At 40.2% G+C, this 21,743-nt stretch overlaps 1 protein-coding gene across 4 annotated transcripts in view; it reads right to left on the bottom strand.

Moving 5' to 3' along the window:
* The window catches only part of appa (amyloid beta (A4) precursor protein a), a 178,189-nt gene that overhangs the window by 155,812 nt on the left and 634 nt on the right, over positions 1-21,743 (bottom strand). The window lies entirely within an intron of this gene.

Genomic DNA, 21,743 nt, shown 5'->3' with positions numbered 1-21,743 from the left:
TTTTCAACTGCAATCCAAACATTTTCTGCAAACCACGATTCAGTACATCCTCTGGTTTTCATTAAAGTTGTCAATCATATTTTAAGCTCCCTTTTTCTCTCCTCTGTTTTCAAAGGTGAAATCAAAATGGATAGAATAGCAACTTGCATAGCAGTAGGCAGCATAAAGTCACCGTAAGCATCTCTCTTTATTGTGGTAAAGATCTGATGAACTGTTATATTTAGAAAATTATTCATCATCACCTGCTGGGGAGGTGCATTCCATGGAAATGGATTTTTCTGGTAACAAGATCAAAAGTAGTGATTTTCTCACAATTAATGCCATTAGGAACACTATGCTGATTTCATTTCTAACAGACTCAGACGTAGGAAGGTGAACTTCACCATCATAATTCTCTTTTTCTAGATGAGACATGCGCTTTCTGCAACAAAAAAAAATCTCAAAAGAACTGCAGATGTTGGCAATCAGAAATGTTTTCTGAAAGTGAACTGGCCACTTTCCATTGAATTCTAAAATGCTGTAAATATATGCATCATGTTTAATATAGATATCCATGCACCTAAGCCTCTTCTTCAAGATCTTCACCCAGAAATAATCTCCATAAGCATCCATGGCAGGTTTAAATGGAAGCCAAACTCTGTTACTTATGTGAAGGCCCAAAGTGTGTACCAGAATCTGAAAAGGAATGAAATACCGTATTGTTCTTGGCACCAAGAGATTCAGTTAAATTACAATTGTATGTATACTGTATAAACATCAGTGAGACCAACCTCCATCTTCGTGATGTCCAAGGTGATGTAGCATTGTGAATTGCATAGCAAGAGCCCGAAGCAAATCAATGAATTGTTCAAGACAGCAGTAATTTCTGATCTTAGACTGACCAAGATTTGAGTGGTGCTGGAAAAGTACAGCAGGACAGGCAGCATCTGAGAAGCAGGAACATCGACGTTTCGGGCAAAACCCTTCATCTGGAATGAGGCTGGGAGCCTTGGGGGTGGAGAGATAAATGGGAGGTAGCTGAGAGTGTAATAGGTGGATGGAGGTGAGTGTCGGAAGGAGGGTGGAATGGATAGGTGGGAAGGAAGATTGGCAGATGGGACAGGTCATGAGAACAGTGTTGAGTTGGAAGGTTGGAACTGGGGTAAGGTGGGGGGGCGAATGAGGTGCACATTGATGCCATGGGGTTGAAGGGTTGCAAGGCGGAAGATGAGGTATTCTTCCTCCAGGCGTCAGGTGGTAAGGGAGTGGCGTTGGAGGAGGCCCAGGAACTGGAAGTCCTTGGCAGAGTGGGAGGGGGAGTTGAAATGTTCAGCCATGGGGTGGTGGAGTTGTTTGGTGCGGGTGTCTTGGATATGTTCTCTGAAGCACTCTGTGAGTAGGTGTCCAGTCTCCCCAGTGTAGAGGAGACTGCATCGGGAGCAACGGATACAGTAAATGACATGTGTGGAAGTGCAGGTGAAACTTTGATGGATGTGGAAGGTTCCTTTGGGGCGTTGAACCGAGTTGGGTGGGGGTGGGGGGGGGGTGTAGGTGCAGGTTTATGGGGTGAAAGATGAGGACAAGGGGGGTTCTGTCCTTGTTGTGGTTGGAGGGGTGGGGTTCGAGGGCAGAGGTGCGGGATGTGGATGAGATGCGCTGAGGGCATCATAAACTATGTGGGAGGGGAAATTGTGGTCGTTAACGAAGGACACCATGTGGTGAAACTGGTCCTCCGGGGAAGCAGATGCAGAGGAGGCTGAGAAATTGAGAATAAGGGATAGCGCATTTTTACAGGAGGCATGGTGGGAGGTGGTGTAGTCCAGGTAGCTGTGGAAGTCGGTGGGTTTGTAGAAAATGTCAGTGTTGAGTCGGTCACTATTGATGGAGATGGAGAGGTCCAGGAAGGAGAGAGAGCGGTCAGAGATGGTGCAGGTGAATTTAAGGTCAGGGTGGAATGTCTTGGTGAAGTTGATGAATTGTGGCGCTGATGCAAGTCATCAATGTAGTGGAGGAAAAGGTGGGGAATGGTGCCGTTGTAACTCCAGAAGATGGACTGTCCATGTAGCCTACAAAAAGAAAAGCATAGCTGGGGTCCACGCTGGTGCCCATGGCTACTCCTTTTGTCTGGAGGAAATGGGAGGATTTGAAGGAGAAACTGTTGAGGGTGAGGACCAGTTCAGCCAAACAAATAAGAGTACCAGTGGAAGGGTATTGGTGGGGACATCGAGAGAGGAAGAAAAGGAGGACTTGGAGGAGCCGGTCATGGCGATATAGGTGTAAAGGGACTGGATGACCATGGTGAAGGTGAGGCATTGGGGGCCAGGGAACCAAAAGTTTTGGAGGAGGTGGAGGGTGTGGGTGGTGTCCTAGATGTAAGTGGGGAATTCCTGGACCGGAGGGGAATAGGACAGTATTGAGATAGGTAGAGATGAATTCGGTGGAGCAGGAGCAGGCTGAGACGATGGGTCGGCCATGGTAGTCAGGCCTGTGGATCTTGGGTAGGAGGTAGAATCGGGTGGTGCAGGGTTCCCAAACTATGAGATTAGATTAGATTAGATTACATTACAGTGTGGAAACAGGCCCTTCGGCCCAACAAGTCCACACCGACCCGCCGGTAACCCACCCATACACCTACATTTAGCCCTTACCTAACACTACGGGCAATTTTGCATGGCCAATTCACCTAACCTGCACATCTTTGGACTGTGGGAGGAAACCGGAGCACCCGGAGGAAACCCACGCAGACATGGGGAAAACGTGCAAACTCAACACAGCCTGAGGCGGGAATTGAACTCGGGTCTCAGGCGCTGTGAGGCAGCAGTGCTAACCACTGTGCCACCGTGCCGCCCACTAAGGTTGAAGCTATGGGTGAGAGATCCCCTGAGGTGCTGAGATTATGTCCAGAGTCTGGGAGATGATGGTTTGGTGATGGAGGATGAGGTTATGGTCAAGGGGGCGATAGGAGGAGGCGTCATTCGAGCTGGTGCCTGGCTTCAGCGGTGTACAGGACAGTGCGCCAAACTACCACAGCACCCCCCTTGTCCACTGGTTTGATGGTGAGGCTGGGGTTGGAGCAGAGGGACCCTCATCATTAGCAAAGGTGAAAATTCATGCAACTCATTTTGTTGATATTCAGGAGGGACTTCAAATCTAATCTTCACTGAAACTGAGAAAACGGTTCTCTTCCATGTGCTACAATGTACTGAAACATCAAGGATAAAGTCACAAAATGAAAGATGGCAGACTCATTCTCTCAAATTCACAATGTCAGCTTTGTGGAGAAACAGAGCACAAGCCAAACTGCTTGATACATGGCAGGAGGAAAAAAATCACGATGATATTATGAGCTGCTGGGTTGCTGTTATTTTGCTTCCAGTCATGACAGAAAATGCAGAATAAGCAGAATTCTGGAAGTATATTACTTGATCATAGAATCACGTGGCCAGTGGAGACCAGAAAGAAGACAAAGAGAGAAGAAAATATTTTAAATAAAGATACTGCCCATAGATTCTTCAGGCTGTGCTGTATGGGCTACAAAGAAACTTGGAGTAGGAGGGAAAAGATCCAATTGTCGAGGTCCACACAGATATCAACGATATAGGTAGAATGGAGAAAGAAGTGCTGTTAAGGACACATAAGCTGCTAAGTTCGAAAGCAGAACCAAAAATGTAATAATCTCAGGATACTACTGGAGCTACAAGCTAAATGGCACAGGGTTAATAAGATTGAAAGGTACATGCATGGCTCAAAAATTAATGAGGGAAAACTGGTTCAAATTCATGGCATATTGGCGCTAGTCTGGGAGGGAGCTGTTCTGATGGGATGGGCTCTATCTGAATCACATTGGTACCAGAGTCCTGACAAATCACATTACAGGGTTGCAGACAGGGCTATAAACGAAATAGTTTGCACGGGGCGGTGGCAGGGTGGTTCCACAAAGATTACAAAAATCAAAGTTCAAGGAAAAGGTGGGAGTACAGGTTAGTGGGGTTACCACAGAATAAAAGAAAGGAAAAGATAGAATGTGCAAATGTCACATTGCAGCAAGGAATCGTACAAGAGTAGGAAAATCTGAGAATGGAACAAAAGTCTTGTATGTGAATGTATGAGAATTCAGAATTAAGTTGATATCAGCCATATGGAAACAGCAAATTGTGATGTTATGAACAAGGAATTGAACAGGAAAAATATGATGATCAGTTGAATCTACAATGAATACTTTTTCTTTATTCTTCTGCCTTTATATTCTATGTTTATTTTTCTGTGTTTTAAGATGGTGCCAGAGAGTAGCAACACTTTTCATTGATTTTGTAACAAAATATACATAATAAATAAATATCAACTTTAAAAAATCAAATCAAATATGTTCTTCAAGATGTATGGAGTAGCACTCCTTCGATATATACATTGGCTCATAGCCATGCAGACATAAAAACAGTGGAACAATGGAAAGGCATAGTAAGAAAGCTGCCAAGTGAAGGCGGCTACTTGAACAATCGCAGTAAACTAACCTTTGGTATGCGACATAAAAAGTTGTTTCCATCAGTAAGCGCAGTCATTAAATCACAGATAAAAGGCAGAATGTTGTTGACCTGGCAGAAATGCCACTTCCACTCGATTAACCACAATTGAGTCGAGATCACAGAGAGGTCATGCGTGTCTTATTAATACGCAGCAAACCACCAGTTTTTATTCTCTCCCACTTTGGCCAAGGTCAACTACCAAAGTAAATGCCAGAAGCAATTCAGCTTGTTATGAAATACAAGCTTACCTTGTTTTTGGATTCCAGAAAGATGATTATTCCTGAGTGGTCCACAGCACATGTGGGACACAGCAGCGTCACAGACACCACATGACCAGTTCAAGCTTTTTCATTTACAACTGAAGGACCTGTGAAGGAATAGTGCTCCTGCGTGATGAAATGATGCAAAAACTAAAACCATGGGGCCTAGTACGGTGACTCCTGTGCTACAGAAGAGAGCACTGACAAATAACCAGACGATTTGGCCCCAGACCAATAAAAGCTGCAATTAGCAGGCTTGGGATAGTAAAGACTCAAAAACTCAAAAGTCTCAAGAACCATTAGATCTAGTCAAGAGTCAGAATTAGATTTCAGAAAATGCACAGATCTCTATTAAGTACAGTTGAGGCTCAGAAGAAGCTGTCAGGAGCTGATAAGGCAGACGGTCATTGGCACCAAGCTGCTGGCTGGGCAAAGGTACCTCCTTAAGAAATGACATCCTGCTCATAGGGACAAAAGAGCAGAGTGTGTCTGGGAATTGGTGCTGGAATATAGCCTCAGAACTTCAACAGATTACACCCCCACAAGAGACTGAATCAATAGAGGTGAGCAGGTTTATGGGCAATCCAAAGCCTTTTAAGGAAAGCTCAGAGGCTAGACGTTTGGATGTAAAGAGCTGAAAACCTTGAGAGGAAGACAGATTGTTCATGGGATTGTGCCATTCTCTGCCTATTAGCGTCTTGGTGAATTGATGACAAATTCACAGGATTCATCGGAAATGCATCTGCCATATGGCATAAACCATGTCATTTGCCTGTTAATTCCTATTTACCATGTTAATTCTAAAGTATAGAATAAATATTGCAAATTGTATAATATTCACTGAAGTGAACTTATTCTTTAAAAAGATTGACAACCTTGTCAAACCCACAAGGGTTTTAATTACAACATCTAATCCTCAAATGGGTAAGGCAAAGACTTCAATAACCACAGTAAACATGGGGCAATGTATTACTGAAAATTGCCATTTGACAGATAGGGCAGGGTGACCTCAAAGCATCAAATTAAATCATAATAAACCAAGGGTCTAATAAACTAAAAGCAACATCATTAATCAAGTTTTGCACTGTTACTTTCAACTTTAGAAGAATGTTAAAGGTGTGGATCAGAAACATTTCATTGTAGTGTTGAGACCAGAATATCACAAACACACAAGTGAACATTAATGTGCCATGCTCAGAATTAATGAATAACCTTGCAGTTAAAGAGCCTCTGGGGAACAGCAATCACAATATAATCAATGTTATTGTGCATTTGCATTATTTAGACAAAAACTAGGATCTTAATTCTAAACAAAGTGAGGGCATGAGGGGCAAGTGGCTAAGGTTGACTGGAAATTACATTACAAGATTAGATAAGCAAATCAGAGGTGCTGAGAAAGTCTATTATTTCACATGCCCATCATTCAAGCTCAACCAGAAAAAACCAGACCAACTCAATTGTATTCAGATTTCAACAAAATACAGTCACAATTTAAGGGAACAGTGTGCTGAGTTTAAGTTTGTGGAGATGTTTTTACACTAAAAAAGTACAAAACAAAGAATAAGTTTTCAGATCTGACTTGTTGCAAATACTTATTCCACGATGTCTGAGTAGCTAAAATACTGCATGTAAGTAAATGCTCAATATATTTTAGCGGTCGTTGAATCATTTACAAATAACACAAGTTACATGCCATTTTTAAAAAAACAATATTACATGATCCCAGCCATTTAGTAACTTTTGATATCAGGAACTTAACAAACCCAATTGTTTACTGTAATGCCAGTGTGAAAGAACAGCTGAAGTAGGGTCTCTTGACCCAGTCAGTATTTGCACTTGACTAGGAGGGCTGATGTAGCATAAGATCTGAAAAAAAAGGAGCATGAATAGGCCATTCAGCTCTGTGAGGATGAAACACCATTCAATAAGATCATGGATGATCTGATTGCGACTTCCAATCCACTTTCTTATGTGCCTGCCCCATCCCCAAAACCATAACACTTGACAAGCTAAGTTCACATTCTTCATTTTCAAAAGGACTAAATACAGTTGTACACAAAAGAAATTTGAAATAATAGTGGCCTTATGTACCCAGAGTAATTCTTATCTTTCTGTGGGATTGAAGTTAATGCATTTCAAAATACTTCCTCAAGTGTAGTCTCTGCAACTGAATCAATAAATGATTTGTTACACCCAAATCTGTATGGCACATTTCTTTGATCTTGCAATAGATAGCCCAACTACTTCTCATAGGGCATTTAGATCTGGGCAAACAAGGTAATGGGATCTTTGCATACCTGCTTTGTCAGGAAACAGGTTTCTGATCTTGATGCAAGAGGACACACAATGAAGGACATTTTCTTCAACTCCACTTCAAATAAAAGCTTGTATTGTTCAAAAAGATGAAAAATTCATTTAGAATGAGACAATGAGTACAAGGATTTTCTGGCTTAACCTGAAAGACAATATTAGTTATGAAAAGAGGGGAGGTTAACCAAAGACTGCATGTGAAAATTCATACGTCTCGTTCTCACTGCCCGGATAATAACTGGTTTAAAATAGGAGCAAGCTAACCTATTGCAGTGATCCAAGGAATCAACATGAACTCTTGAAAGATGCAAATAAGAAATGTTTATTATGAATATATATTGAATGGTACAAGTGTATTCAATTCCCATAATTTAAAGACGTGCAGTAATTCCTACTTACAATTAACTAGAGATAGTAGCAAAGTCAACCCAAAGCCAGACATGTAATCTAATTACAAACTCGTCTGCTTGGGGTTAGTATATAGGAATGCATACGCTAGCAAAATTTATGGATGCATCAAGCTCTCGAGATTGAAGAAGGTTGAAGTTTTAAGACTGGATACCTTCTACTTCGATCAAACATTTCATAAATAATGATTGGCAAGAAACTAATGTAAAGTTCAGTCTAATTCTGATTCTTACAAGATGCAAGAATATTCCTGCATCAAAGCAGATTCAGTTTTATAGAATGTGTTAAATGTATTAAAAGGATGAAATCAGAATTTTTCTAGATAGATAGAATCCCTACCATGTGGAAACAGACGCTTCAGCCCAACCAGTCCATACTGACCCTCCGACCAGCATCGCACACAGACCCATTCCCCTACTCTTTCCCTGTAACCATACATTTCCCATGGCTAATGTACCTAGCCCACACATCCCTGAACATAATGGGTAAATTAACATGGCTAATCCACTTGCATATCTTTGGACTGACGGAGGAAACCAGAGCACCCAGCGGAAACCCACACAGACACAGCCAGAATGTGCAAACTCCAAACAGGGTGGAATTGAACCTGGCGCTGAGAGGCAGGAGGGCTAACCACTGAGCCACTGTGCCGCTATTTTAGGTTTCACATTCCAACTCATTTTTCAAGTTGCTCTTCTTTCTATCAGTTTAGTAACAAAGTTAGTGGGACCTCACTTCATTAATGGCTACTAAAATGCACAAATGCATACTATGATAATTTGCTCATTAATTTTCTATGGAAAAAGCATAGAATTCTCCAGTTTACAATGGTATAATAGAGTCACAGAGCTCTGAAACAGACCCTTCGGTCCAACCAGTCCATGCCGAATGTAAACCCAAATTAAACTAGTCTCACCTACCTGCGCCTGGCCCACATCCCTCTAAACCTTTCCATTTACTTATCCAAATACCTCTTAAAATGTTATAGCCCACCCCACCCACCAGTTCCTCAGGAAGTTCAATATACCTGTGTATCACCCTCTGAAAAAAATGTGCTCCTCACATCTTTTTTAAATCTCTCCCCTCTCAACTTAAAAATGTGCTCCCTAGTCTTAAAATTCCTCATCCTAGAGAAAAGACAACTACCATTAATCCTATCTATATCCTTCATTATTTTATAAAACGTTTCAGGTCACCTCTCAACCTCTTACACTGCAGTGAGAAAAGTGCCAGACTATCCTGCCTTTATTCATATCTCAAACCTTCCCAACCCAACAACATCCTAGTAAATCTCTTCTGAACCCTCTCCAGCGTATTAATATCCTTCCTACAACTGGTTGACCAGGAACGGACATAGTATTCCAGAAGAAGCCTCACCAATATCCTGTACAATCTACATGTGCTACGTGAACATGGCAAGAATAAAAGCAAGCCTACCTCTTCTTGGTTTATGCATACTCAAAGGCTGTAATGAAAATACCAGATGATTGCAACAAACCTCAAATAACTAGACACCACAATTCATTACAAGCCTAACTATACAGTACAGAACATATTTACCCAAATGAAAAGAGAATCTAAACCTCAAACACATCATTCAGAGGTTTAAACAGGGAAGGAAAGTAACAAATACCCTAAACTCAAACAGTTTTTCCCTAGAGGTCCATTCAAGAACAGAATCTGGACAACTTTAATTAACTAATGTATCAAATGGCAGTTCTCATAAAACCTGCAGCAGTCCAACAAATTATCTATCCATCAGCTTCTAAGCATGAAAGGACAAGCCTCTCTCTCTCTCTCTCTCTCTTCAATTTCACTACTGCTGACTATCAAACTTAAAAGCTTTTATCCTCCACAATTAATGAATCTTAAATGAGGACTTGCTGGTGTAACACTAGGGTTGACAAAATGCTTTATGACAATCCAATAACTCTAAAGCATGCAAGCCCAGCAAATATCTCAACTCACATTTCAGATTCACTTATCCATGCTCAGTCATGCGACACCTTCTAACACAGCCTAGAACATTAATATGTACTATCTGGCAAAACGCTTTACAACAATCTAATTGCTCTTATGGATGCAGCTATCCCAACCCATTAAGTTACAATACTGGTACTGTATCAGGGATAACATTTTAGGGATTAGACAATTTATAATTGGAAACAGACTTCTTTACCATTGTGCATGTATAAGAAAAGGATTTAAAAGTCCTCCATTTTTATTCCATGATCAGTCTGTTGTACTTTTATATTTAACAGGATTTAAAATTAGCTCAAAGTTGTGAATACGATCCTGACATTCAGAGCCTAAATTTGGTCTGAAACACTGATGCAGAAGGGGCTAAAAATACTGAAAGATGTTCAGAGTTATGGATTTGTGTTTAGAATTCATGCAACAAAATTTCAGAGACTAAGTTGAATTTACACAGCACTTTAAAATGGAAACACATTTATAATAAGATTAAAAATAAACAGAAGAACTGTTTCTGAAACAAACCTGCAACACTCCAATATTTCCTCTACCTTGAATTAAAAGGAAGACACCCAAGTACAGTGCACAAAGTGTAAAATGGAAAATAACCCAGAAAAACTGGGCTATGAAACCAAGTAATATCACTGCAGTTAAAGCGTTTGCTTTTCGCTGATTATTTGACAAAGCAGGTAAATCTTATATACGCTATAATTTTGGTAAAGCTTGGGCATGGTGAGGGGAAAGTCATCAGCCTTTAATAATAGATCTTATTTAATTTATTATTTATTTAATTTAAAATATTAATTCATCCATATGAGGTGCCTCCCAACAGCTTCTACTAAGAAGTAATACATTTAACAGATGATGATTAATAACTTAAAAAATTGTTTGCTCTTCTGGGCCAAATGAAAGATTTGTTTTAATAAAACAAAACTTTAGCAAACTTAAATGTCAAGTGTAAACCAGTCAGTATCGGCTGAGTGTTATCCTTGACCCTTCCTCAATTCTATGTGGTTGCTCTACTATCTAATGCAACACTTTACCTCGTTTAATCTGTTTCAGAAACAAGCCCCACACTGCTAAGGGTGACAACACTGCTCCTTTAACAAGGTTATGTTGTCCCTGGTTTTTTTCAAGAGGTTGTAAAAATGAACACCACTGATGCACGAAAGAGAAAAATATTATTTCAGCTTCTGCAAATACATGTCTTGGACAGAGTTTTTATCATACAGTCAAACAGCACAGAAACAGATCCTTCAGTCCAACTTGTCCCATTTGCCGACATGTGGCCCACATCCCTCTAAACTGGTGGCTCAGTGGTTAGCACTGCTGCCTCACAGCACTAGGGTCCCAGGTTTGATTCCAGCCTCGGGCGACTGTCTGTGTGGAGTTTGCACATTCTCCCCATGTCTGCTGGATCTTTGCAGGTGTTGATTACCATACACTAGTAGGGATACTGTGTTTCTTTAGGAAACCTTTGAGGTCGACCTTATTAGTCAGAGAGAAATGGGTCTGGGTGGGTTACTCTTCGGAGGGTCAGTGTGGGTTACTCTTCGGAGGGTCAGTGTGGACTGGTTGGGCCGAAGGGCCAGTTTCTGCACTGTAAGGAATCTAATTTAAACCTTTTCTATTCATGTACCTAGCCAAATGTTTTTAAATGTACACGACAAAGTTCAGCATTGAGAATCCATCATGCCTGAAAGGTGATCATCAATTACAGGCTGATTAAGAACCAGCTTAGTTGTAATAAAGTCCTATGTTTTGCTCAGTATATCCAAATATAGAGTTTAAATACCAGACTACAGCATTTTCAAAGGCCACTTTCCTCTTTCATACAATCAATGAAACAATTCTATCTTCTCCGTAAGATTTAACAAAAATAGGTCCTCTTTAAGTGAGCCATTTGCAAGTCTCAAACTGCTCCACTGCATATCTTTTCAATCAAACACAAATACAGTTACTGCATTCTTAGCCAATACATCCTGCGGATGACAGAATACAAAGTAAATTAAACATGCTGAAGAAATCTTATACTCCACAAGCACCTGATGAAGGAGCAATGCTCCGAAAGCTAGTGCCTCCAAATAAACCTACTGGACTATAACCTGGTGCTGTGTGATTTTTAACAAAGAAAGAGTACATTACATTTTTATAACCAATGAAATTATAAATTTTCTTAAGTTATAACCTTTCATGATCAAAATTAGACAGCATTGAGTTGACTCATTTTCCATGGCCTGAACAAAGATTAAGGTGGCTGCTCTTCTTCTTCTTATACAGTCCCTCAAGAACAGGTGTGGCTTTTTTCCACTCTGGAGTTGTGGAATCCAATGATGGACCTGTCCACCTGATCACAACAGGGCAGGTGAAGTTTGAAGAGGCAGCTTTGGATGGGATGTTTAGATGTTTGCATGCTTCTGCTGTATTAGCATAACATCCTTCTTGGCCTGTCAGAATTGTACAGAATAGCTGGATCTTTGCAGGTGTTGATTACCATACACTAGTAGGGATACTGTGTTTCTTTAGGAAACCTTTGAGGTCGACCTTAAAGTCTCTTACCAAGCCAGAAGGGGCAGATATGTCAGGAGTTTGGAAGAGAGATCTTGTTTTGGAAGTCATGCTCGGCATCTGGATGATGTGGACTTTCTGATGCAGCTTGTAAGCAGTCTTTTTGATACACTGGATGCCCATTAGTTATTCTCTCCTCCACACACATACTTATAATTTAATTTTAGGTTGTCATCTTCACAGCTAGAAAAGGTCAATGCCACCAACACAGAAAGAATCATTGCACCAGTAACATCATACAACTAAAATTGGAGAAAGTTCTGATTTATCTCTTGGGAAGTTCAAATTCCTTGATGCTGGCCAGACAGTGGGCACCAGTATTGGAATGTCCATCCTACCAGCGGATATGCAGGATTTTGCAGATACATTGGTCATATATAGGGATTTGAAGTGTGACATTTATAAGAACAATAATTACACTCACTTTGAGGGTGAAGTGGATGAGAGACAGGAAAAAGAAAAGTTTAAAACCTTTAAGGTTTCATGTTAACTGGATGCCATCTTGAGTTTGTGGTATTGCCAACAGATGTCTAAATTTCTCAATTATGAAAATGACACATTGATAGAGAAAAACACAAGCTATTTAAAATTAAAACTCATGATTAGAGTTGCACTTTCAGCAATCCGAGTGACAAGTGAATTATATAACTTAAGAGTCTGATAGGCAGCATTTATAGAAGATTCAGCAGAGCTCCCAAGTCATACAAATTCCATTGCAGAAGTCATTCTGAATGCACCATCACTACATTTCCTAAAATGTAAGCACCACTGTTTAGTATGACCATTGAAGGCTGATCGCTATCAGCATTAGTTATTGGGCAAACAATCTTCTCAAAATCTGTATTTGTTTAAGACATTCTGGAATGCTATGCAGTACTAGCTTTTACGCAGGGATATAAAAGCTGATTCCAAACCACTACATTAGCAGTAGAAGGAAAAGAATGTCTTGCACAATATGACTCAATCAAGGATGATATTTCTAACTTTGATAGGTTGCTTTGTCATAATGCTCCCCACCTTATAATTCTGAGATAGTGAAAGAAATGGGTGACAGCTGAAATCCACCACTAGTCAATTTGTATACCAAAAGTAATTTGCATCTGACAGAATAAATGAATGTTTGGAAAATATATTCATCAGAAGTTTGAAACTACTCAAAATCTTTAGTAGAATACGACCATACCGCAACACAAGCTTTCATCTGAAAAATAGATGCTCAGCTTTGCAGAGGATTAAGAGCCAGTTGCCAGATTTATCTAGATCTTGTGATAGAGATGTGGAAAGGTTCATGTAATACTGCCAGAAAATGCAGAAGGACTAAATGAGGACTCAGCTATATACACTATGTTTAACAAATACCATACAACACCAGGTTATAGTCCAATAGGTTTACTTGGAAGTCTAGTTTTCAGAGCACTGCTCCTTCATCAGGTAGCTGTGGAGCAGCATAAGATAGAATTTATAGCAAAAGCAGAATTTATTCTTCCAAACGAATCTGTTGGACTATAACCTGGTGTTGTGTGATGTCTAACTTTGTCCATCCCAGTCCAACAACGGCATCTCCAAATCATAACAAATAGCATGACAGTGATGGAAAGTACCATTTCTGTGTTAAAGCTGCATGTATGAACTCTCAGTATTGACTTGCTTATGAAAATAAAGAAACATGAATTGGCTGCTGATTTAAGCCAATCATATGAAACTTCAAGTTGTTTTAGCGTTGAACTCATATGCAAAAAAAATTGTTTAGGAAGGTTATGGATTTTGTCAAGGACAAACCATGATTATGTATCTTTTCTAGATTTGGAATGAAAACAATTCAAAATAAATTAGATAGGCTCCAGGTCATTTTATCGGGTGAACTGTTACAGAAAAATGAAGTTTGAATATTCACCTCATCTAATTACTTCACAGGTACATGACCATGTCATATAGATAAAATTAATGAAATTAATTTCAAGAATGCCTCAACTGTATATTAAAGATACTTGTTAAAAAAAATTCTTGGATGTGGTCATCACTGCTCCCCAGTTGCCTTGGAGGTGGTGAGAGCTGCTTTTTAGAACTATTACAGTCAATTGGTGTACACACAGTGCTGTTAGGAATGGAGTTCTATGATTGTGACCTAGCAATAGTATGGCAGTATAGGTCCAAGCCACATCTGTGACTCAGAGAGGATCTTGCTGGTGGTCGCATTCCCACACATCTGCTTCGCTCACCCTTCTAAATGGTAGATGTCACAAGTTTGGAAGGTAATGCTGGAGGAACTTTAGGTGAAATACTGCAGTATGTCTTGTTGATAGTATCCACATTTGGTGGCAAAGGAAGAAAATGCTGAAGGTGGTGACTGGGGTGTCTATCAAGTTGTTCTGTTCTGGATGATATCAAGCTTCTTGAGTGTTTTGTGAGCCAGGTAAGTGGAAAATATTCCATCACACTCCTGAACATGTACCTTGTAGCTGGTGGACCAGCAATGGGGAAACAAGGAGGTATGTTACTTGCCGCAGAATTCCTAGCCTCTGATCTTGCCACAGTATTGATACAGTTGATCCATTTCAGTTTCTGTCAATGGCAACCCCAAATATATTGATGAAAGGGATTCAGTGATGGCAATGTCATTGAACTTCAAAAGTGGGATGGCAGATTTCAGACGTAAAGACGTTCATGGCTTCGCACTTCTTGAAAGATTGTGGATATCTTTTGTTTAAAAAGGCAAAGAATGTTGGAACTGTTTTCTCACAAAAAAGAAATTTATTGGTTATCCCACATCTCATTACAACTACTTATTTACTACAGACTACCTGCTTGGATTTATGACTGTCAAGTTTCAGTTACTGCTTAAGATATTTTTTGGGTTGCTGGTGCCCAACCTGAAGAAAAGGAGCTTTGCAGCTTAGCTCTCTTGTTCCTGGAAGAATCATCATAATGAAATCCCATATGAAACTTAATTGTTCTTTTGAAGAGTATCTGGAAGAATCATGGATACTGTGTTCTAGGGAAGCTAAATTTACAAAGATCAGGAGACAACTGTCTATGCTTGATTATACCTGTCTAAACATGCCAGACTAACAGCTTTCTGAGCATTCTATATCTCATATGTTTTGCCTTTGAGAACTGAACATCATTGACAAGATCTCTCTTTATCCCAATGTTTCATTTCCTAGTTTGAATGGGCAGTTTTGGGATTATTATAAGGAGGGGTTGAGATTTATACTTGCATATTTCAAATTCATGTTAACTAGCTTTACATTTTTGCCAATTAAGTCTCCATTTCTCAATAAATCAATAATTTTGTTATTGCACCACAAGTGAAGCTCCTTTGTCATCACCTCTCCAAAAGTGGTATCAGGACTTATTGCTCAAATCATTTCCAAAATTCATAACTAATCTTTCAAGCAATTTAAGACAAAAGTTGGCAATTCAGATACATAGGAAGGGAAAGGAAAGGAAAAAGGAACTATTTCACCCCTTCTAGTCACTTACATTTTAATTCTCAGTTGCTGCAGTACTGGAAAGGGCTTGACTAGTTAACCATAGCCAATAATTAACCCAGAGTAACAACTTTATCTTCAAAATAGGCAAAGGCGCGAAAAAATCTAGTTGACACTATGAAGGAAAGTGATTAAATACACAAAGAAAACAGTTTTAATGGCGTGCTGGCTGAAGCGCCGTTAAAAGGCGGCAGCATTTGATTTGTTGAATGTTTTACTTTATCCATGGTAGACACTTATTAAACAAAGGAGAGTCAGTTATGGTGTAATGATAATGTCAATGGACTCCTAATCAAGAACCTGAGCTGAATGTTCTATGGATGTGTTTTAATCCCAACATGGCAAAATTTGAATTCAATAAAAATTCTGAAATTAAAAGCTTTCCTAAAAAAACACACTAGTGGACTGCCCCAGTTGAATGACACTAAAAAGGGTGTTAAGATAACCTCCTCTAAAGTATGCCCACAGCTGGACAGCAGCACATATAGCCGCTGTGCACAATTACCTGTCAATACCTTTAAACCACTAATAAAAAGGAAACCTGCTAGCAGTCTTTTAGCAGAACATTATTCTATGCATACCTTTTGAATATCACAAACTGAACTACAAAGACTAACAGGGTAAAAACAATGACTGCAGATGCTGGAAGCCAGATTCTGGATTAGTGGTGCTGGAAGAGCATAGCAGTTCAGGCAGCATCCGAGGAGCAGTAGCAGCCTTTTATGTCTGTGTGCATACTCATGCTTGGGTTCGGCAGAAAATTGCATTCTACATAGGAACAAACAAAATCTTGTTTCTATATCTGGATTTAGTCAGCACTTCGGGATGTAATTTTAAATGTTTCATACCATGTATAAACATTTCTCAAGCAAAATCCAAAACAATTTAACATTAAAAGTATTATATCCCAAAATTTCTCCCATTTTTAAAGTTTCCCATCCTACAATTCTCCAGTACCGCAGTCAGCCAAGCCAAGGTTTTTGTTGCTGGTTAAGAAGGGCACCAGCATATAAACCATTGTCAACAAATGGCAAAAGCTGCTAACAGAAGTTTTGACACCTTTTGTCCTGATCATCATCATCATTAGCAAATATACAGTAGATACTTTGTAACAATATGAAGATAGAATTGAACACTAATGAATCATATGTTAATACAGCCCAGAATCACATTGCTTCCTGTTTTCCTTTACACACAAATAAAGATTGAGTCGTAACATTTTCAGTGTATTTTTGCTGCAGAAGTCTTAAAACGCGTTCTAACTCTTGTAGGCAAAAGATAAAAAGAACTCAAGTCTTTTTGAAATTTTGCATATGCTAATCTCTCAATTGATTTGCAACAATAGACAGCAGCCAATGGTCTTATAGGTATGCAATGATATTTATCAAGTGGGTCATTTAGTCAACAAACCATTCACCGCCTGTGAAACATTAATTACTAGGAAAGATCATGTTGTATGCATCTTCAACAGATTTAAACGGTAAAGAAGCAAAGAGTTTGTGAGCACATCTTTGGAAAGATGGAAAGGGAAAAACAAGCTCAGATTTTGAAAGCACAATGGTTTCCGGAAATTACACACAAATGAATATTGGTCAGAACAGGACTAAGATTGGATAGTTATCAGAAGTATAAGTCCCAACTGATCGCTTTTTTCTCTATAGACTACTGAGATTGATTGCAGAACTTGCCAAGGTCACTTGCACTGAGATTCTGTGATTCAATGTATACTTGGGAATCCACTTGTAAACCTTTCTGATCTTTAAGTAAATGAAGTACAGTAATAAAACATTTTAATGAGCTTCTAAATCACAAACAGCAAAAACGCACGTGAAAATTCTTTTCCAGATGAATGCATTACATTTTTGGATTTGACGTTACGACCTGTGGAGTTGAAGAGATCACTAGAAAATGTACTCTAGCAGTTTAAAAGAGAAGACAGTTTCTATCATTTTGTAAACACTAGGATTCAATGTGGAAAAGACTGTGGCATTGTGGCAATGTAACTAGAGATCTAGAGGTCCAGGCTTTGAGAACACAATCCACCCCACCAAGGTAGCTGGTAAAAATTTAAGTTCAGTTAATTAAATCTGGATTTAAAAGCTAGCCTCATGTCTACTGCCACAAAAACTCATTTCCTACAATTTGCTAACTGACAATACATTAGATTAGATTACTTACAGTGTGAAAATAGGCCCTTCGGCCCAACAAGTCCACACCGACCCGCCGAAGCGCAACTTACCCAGACCCATTCCCCTACATTTACCCCTGCACCTAACACTACGGGCAATTTAGCATGGCCAATTCACCTGACCTGCACATTTTTTTGGACTGTGGGAGGAAACCGGAGCACCTGGAGGAAACCCACGCAGACACTGGGAGAATGTGCAAACTCCACACAGTCAGTCGCCTGAGGTGGGAATTGAACCCAGGTCTCTGGCGCTGTGAGGCAGCAGTGCAAACCACTGTGCCGCCCATAACAGGTCCACAGCAGATGTCATATCCCTTGCCCTGCACTCTTCCTTAGACTGTCTGGACAACAAGAACGCCTATGTCATACACCTGCCTTCAACACCATTATCTTCTCCAGACTGATCTCAAAACTGTGACCTTGGTCTTGGCTCTGCCCTCTGCAACTGGATCCTCAGCTTTCTGACCCACAGACGGCAATCAGTGAAGATAGGTAATTACACCTCCTCCAAAACAGCACTCAACACTGGAGCTCCTCCTCCCCCCACCCAGGATGCATTCTCATTACCTTATTGTACTCCCTGTACATCAAAGACTGCGTTGCCAAATTCCAAACGAAGGCAAAAGTGAAGACTGCAGATGCTGGAGATCAAACAAAATTCCAAATGAACACCATCTACAAGTTCACTGATAACACCATTGCAATGGGACAGATATTTCACAATGATGAGTCAAAAGGGAGATGGAGACTTGGTGACGTGGTGCAATGAGAACAATCTCTCTTTCAATGTTGCCAAAACTAAAGAACTGATCACTGACATCAGAAAGAAAGAAAGAGAACTTGCCCTCATCAACATCAATGGATCTCAGATGGAAAGGATGGAGAGCATTAAATTCCTCAGATAAGCGACAACTTGCCGTGGACGTCTAGTGTAGATGCAATGGTAAAGTCGGCACAATAACGCCTCTTCTTCCTCAGGCAGCTCAGGAAATTTGGCATATCCCTAAGGACCCTCACCAACTTCTACAGATGCACCAGTGAAAACACTGTTCTGGTGTATAATGGCCTGATATGGCAACTGCTCTGCCCAAGACTAAAAAATTATAGAAGGTGGTGTGCACAGCCCAGACCATCATGGAAGCCAATCTCTCATTCATGGACTCCATTTATACAGCTTGCTGCAGCAGAAAGGCTACCAACATCAAAGACCCATCGCAACCTGATAATGATCTCCTACAACCTCTTCCGTCAGGAAGAAGATACAGAAGCCTGCAAACACACACCAGCAGATTCAAGAACAACGTTTTCTTGGCCGTTATTAGACTGATGAATGGACTTTCTCGCCTCGAATAATGCTGATCTTGTTAATGCTGTTCTCGCCTAGTGCGCATCCTGTGCAACGTAACCCGTATGACCCCGTCTAAGTTCTTTTGATCTGTACATCCTTGATTACTATTATCTGCTTGTTCTACTCGTAAATAAAACTTTTCACTATACCTCGGTACACGTGACAATAAATCAATCTGTAATCTGCCATTCCTACCCAGTCTGATCTATGTGACTCCAGATCCATAACAATTTTGTCCATTCTTATCTGCAATTTGGTCCAACTTGGTTCCAATTTGAATGGGAGATTGTCTTCCATGATGGTCTGGGCTGTGCAATTTGCCCTCAGTTCAAGGGCAACAAATGCTACCCTTGGCATCTCTTGCCACATCCCTTGAAAGGGTTGAAAGAGAATTAATTCAAAGAGATGCATCCACCTCACTAACTTCATGCTCATAAAAAGATGGACAAAATGTTACTGCCTACAAATAGATGGGTGTGATGACTGCTTGCTTTCTGCGTCCCACTTTTCCTGATCTATGCATACAGAAAGCTCGTTAGAATCAGTGCACTTCCAAGATTCATGACAAAAACTAGGGTCTATGAAAAAAGAATGGAAGCCAGCTAACTTGATTCGCACACAGAAGTGCCCAGAATAGTACAACTATGATACAGAATTTTCTTCATATATACTGTCTCAGGGGGAAAAAACTTCTCAAAAATCGCAAAAAAACTCTTATAAGATTGTATTAAAAGGAAAACAAGTTCTTTATATAGTTTCCTTCATTTATCAAATAGTCACAATGTATTATCTAAGACAGACAGTACCGTGAGAACTAACCGATACTGAAATAAGACACCAGCAGATCCAAACAAGATTAATTTATGATGATATCAAGGACATTTCAAAATGCAATCTACTTTGCAATATTTAGTAAGTTACAATGGTAATATATTCCACAATAAAATAACACGAAAATTCTGGCAGCAGCTCTGATAAAGTCTGAACCAGACTCTGACTAATCTGCTTTGCAATGCTGATTTTTTTGACACTTTTTTTCTGTCACAATGCATATTAACATAAATAAGTCAGCTCTAATAGAAAAGCTTTAATTTATGATTCAAAGACATATTTCCTCCCAATTAAAACAGCACGAGACAAAACCTGCACAAAAATGTGATTATAAGATGTTTGCGATTTAGATCACTTTCAACATGTAAATAACACCAATGGTTTTTTCCACATTGCGTTGAGATTGGCCATAATAGGGAAGAACTTGACATCTTGTCAAATGCTTTATTTTGAATTTACATCAGGACCATATTTTAAAATGAAGGAATATTCCATAATAAAACAGCACTAAAGTTCAAAAATCATTTGAAGACTAAACTACTACAAAGACAAAATGTGAAAGGTTTACTAAATATCAACCCAATTACAAAGCCATATGTCCTGTTCTGAGCTGGGCTGTCAAATTAAAGCTTCTCAGATTACAGCGATGCAATCGGCAATTGGATAAAGGTAAATTAAGGGAGAAAGTATCAAGGATAAGAACCTAGGTCACGAACCCAAACAAATTAAAAAATACAGGCAAACTGCCAGACTGGCAAGACAGAACGGGCAGACATAAAGTAGCACACCTGATAAAGTTAAAGACAGTGAAAGGACGGACACAAATAAAACTAAAGACGCATAATTTTACAAACGACATGGGACAGAATAAATAACGGGAGACGCACATAGGAGACTTATATGTGGAAATTCCCAGACAGGTGGTAAATCAGAATTTAGATGGGTCGAGTCTCCCACTCCATTTTGCTGGCAGATTTTTCTCGTTCAAATCATTTTTGCCCTCTCCCATTTTAAAATACATCTTGTCCAGAGAAAAATGTCAAATCCCATATATTCATGCAGCAACAAAAAATAATCAATAATGAAAACAACAAAACAAATAAACCTTTTTGAAAATGATTTTACGTTTATTTATATGATACAAATATTAAAGAGAAGGAAGCACAACCCAAGCAAAAGGATGTTTGCGCACTGCAGAGGCGCCATCTTCTTGGGGGCAGCCAGCCAACAGCGTTCGGATCCGATGTTAAAGATTTACAACGTTAATTTACAAAGGAGGAAAATAAAATAAAAGTATGCAATGGGATCGGGAGGTAAAAGAAAGGCAAAGAATTTGGGAAGGGGGAAGGAGTGGTGCGCCATTTATTCCTATTAACAAATGAAGAACATACAAGACAGAGGAATTGGGACAATCTAAACAAAGAAAATGCAGGAGCCCGATTGTGAATAAAACGGGAATGGGGAAAGAAAGAGCGAGAGCCAACATCCAGTATCAGGCAACCTCAGGAACCCCTGGGCAAGAGGGTCAAGTGTGGAACCCCTACCCCGTAAACCCTCGGCAACAGCGAACCTCCAGCCCCAACAAAAGTGCCCTCAAGGAGAAGTGAATACCACCTCCACCCTCCTTCCAAACCCTCAGGCGACGGTGAACACACCCCACCCCGGGGAGGGGGGCAGTGATCCCAGCCTTCAGCAAATGTTAACACCGCGCCACCCCCTAACCAAGGGGACAGTTAACCCCGCGCGCTCCCCCTGCCCACGGGGACAGTAAACCCCGCGCCTAGCCCCCTGCCCACGGGGACAGTAAACCCCGCGCCCCCCACCCCCCTCCACGGCGACAGTAAACCCCGCGCCTAGCCCCCT

The sequence above is a fragment of the Chiloscyllium plagiosum genome, chromosome 12, assembly GCF_004010195.1.
Source record: "Chiloscyllium plagiosum isolate BGI_BamShark_2017 chromosome 12, ASM401019v2, whole genome shotgun sequence".
Classification (NCBI taxonomy): Eukaryota; Metazoa; Chordata; class Chondrichthyes; order Orectolobiformes; family Hemiscylliidae; genus Chiloscyllium; species Chiloscyllium plagiosum.
This window is presented reverse-complemented; position numbering and strand designations above follow the sequence as displayed.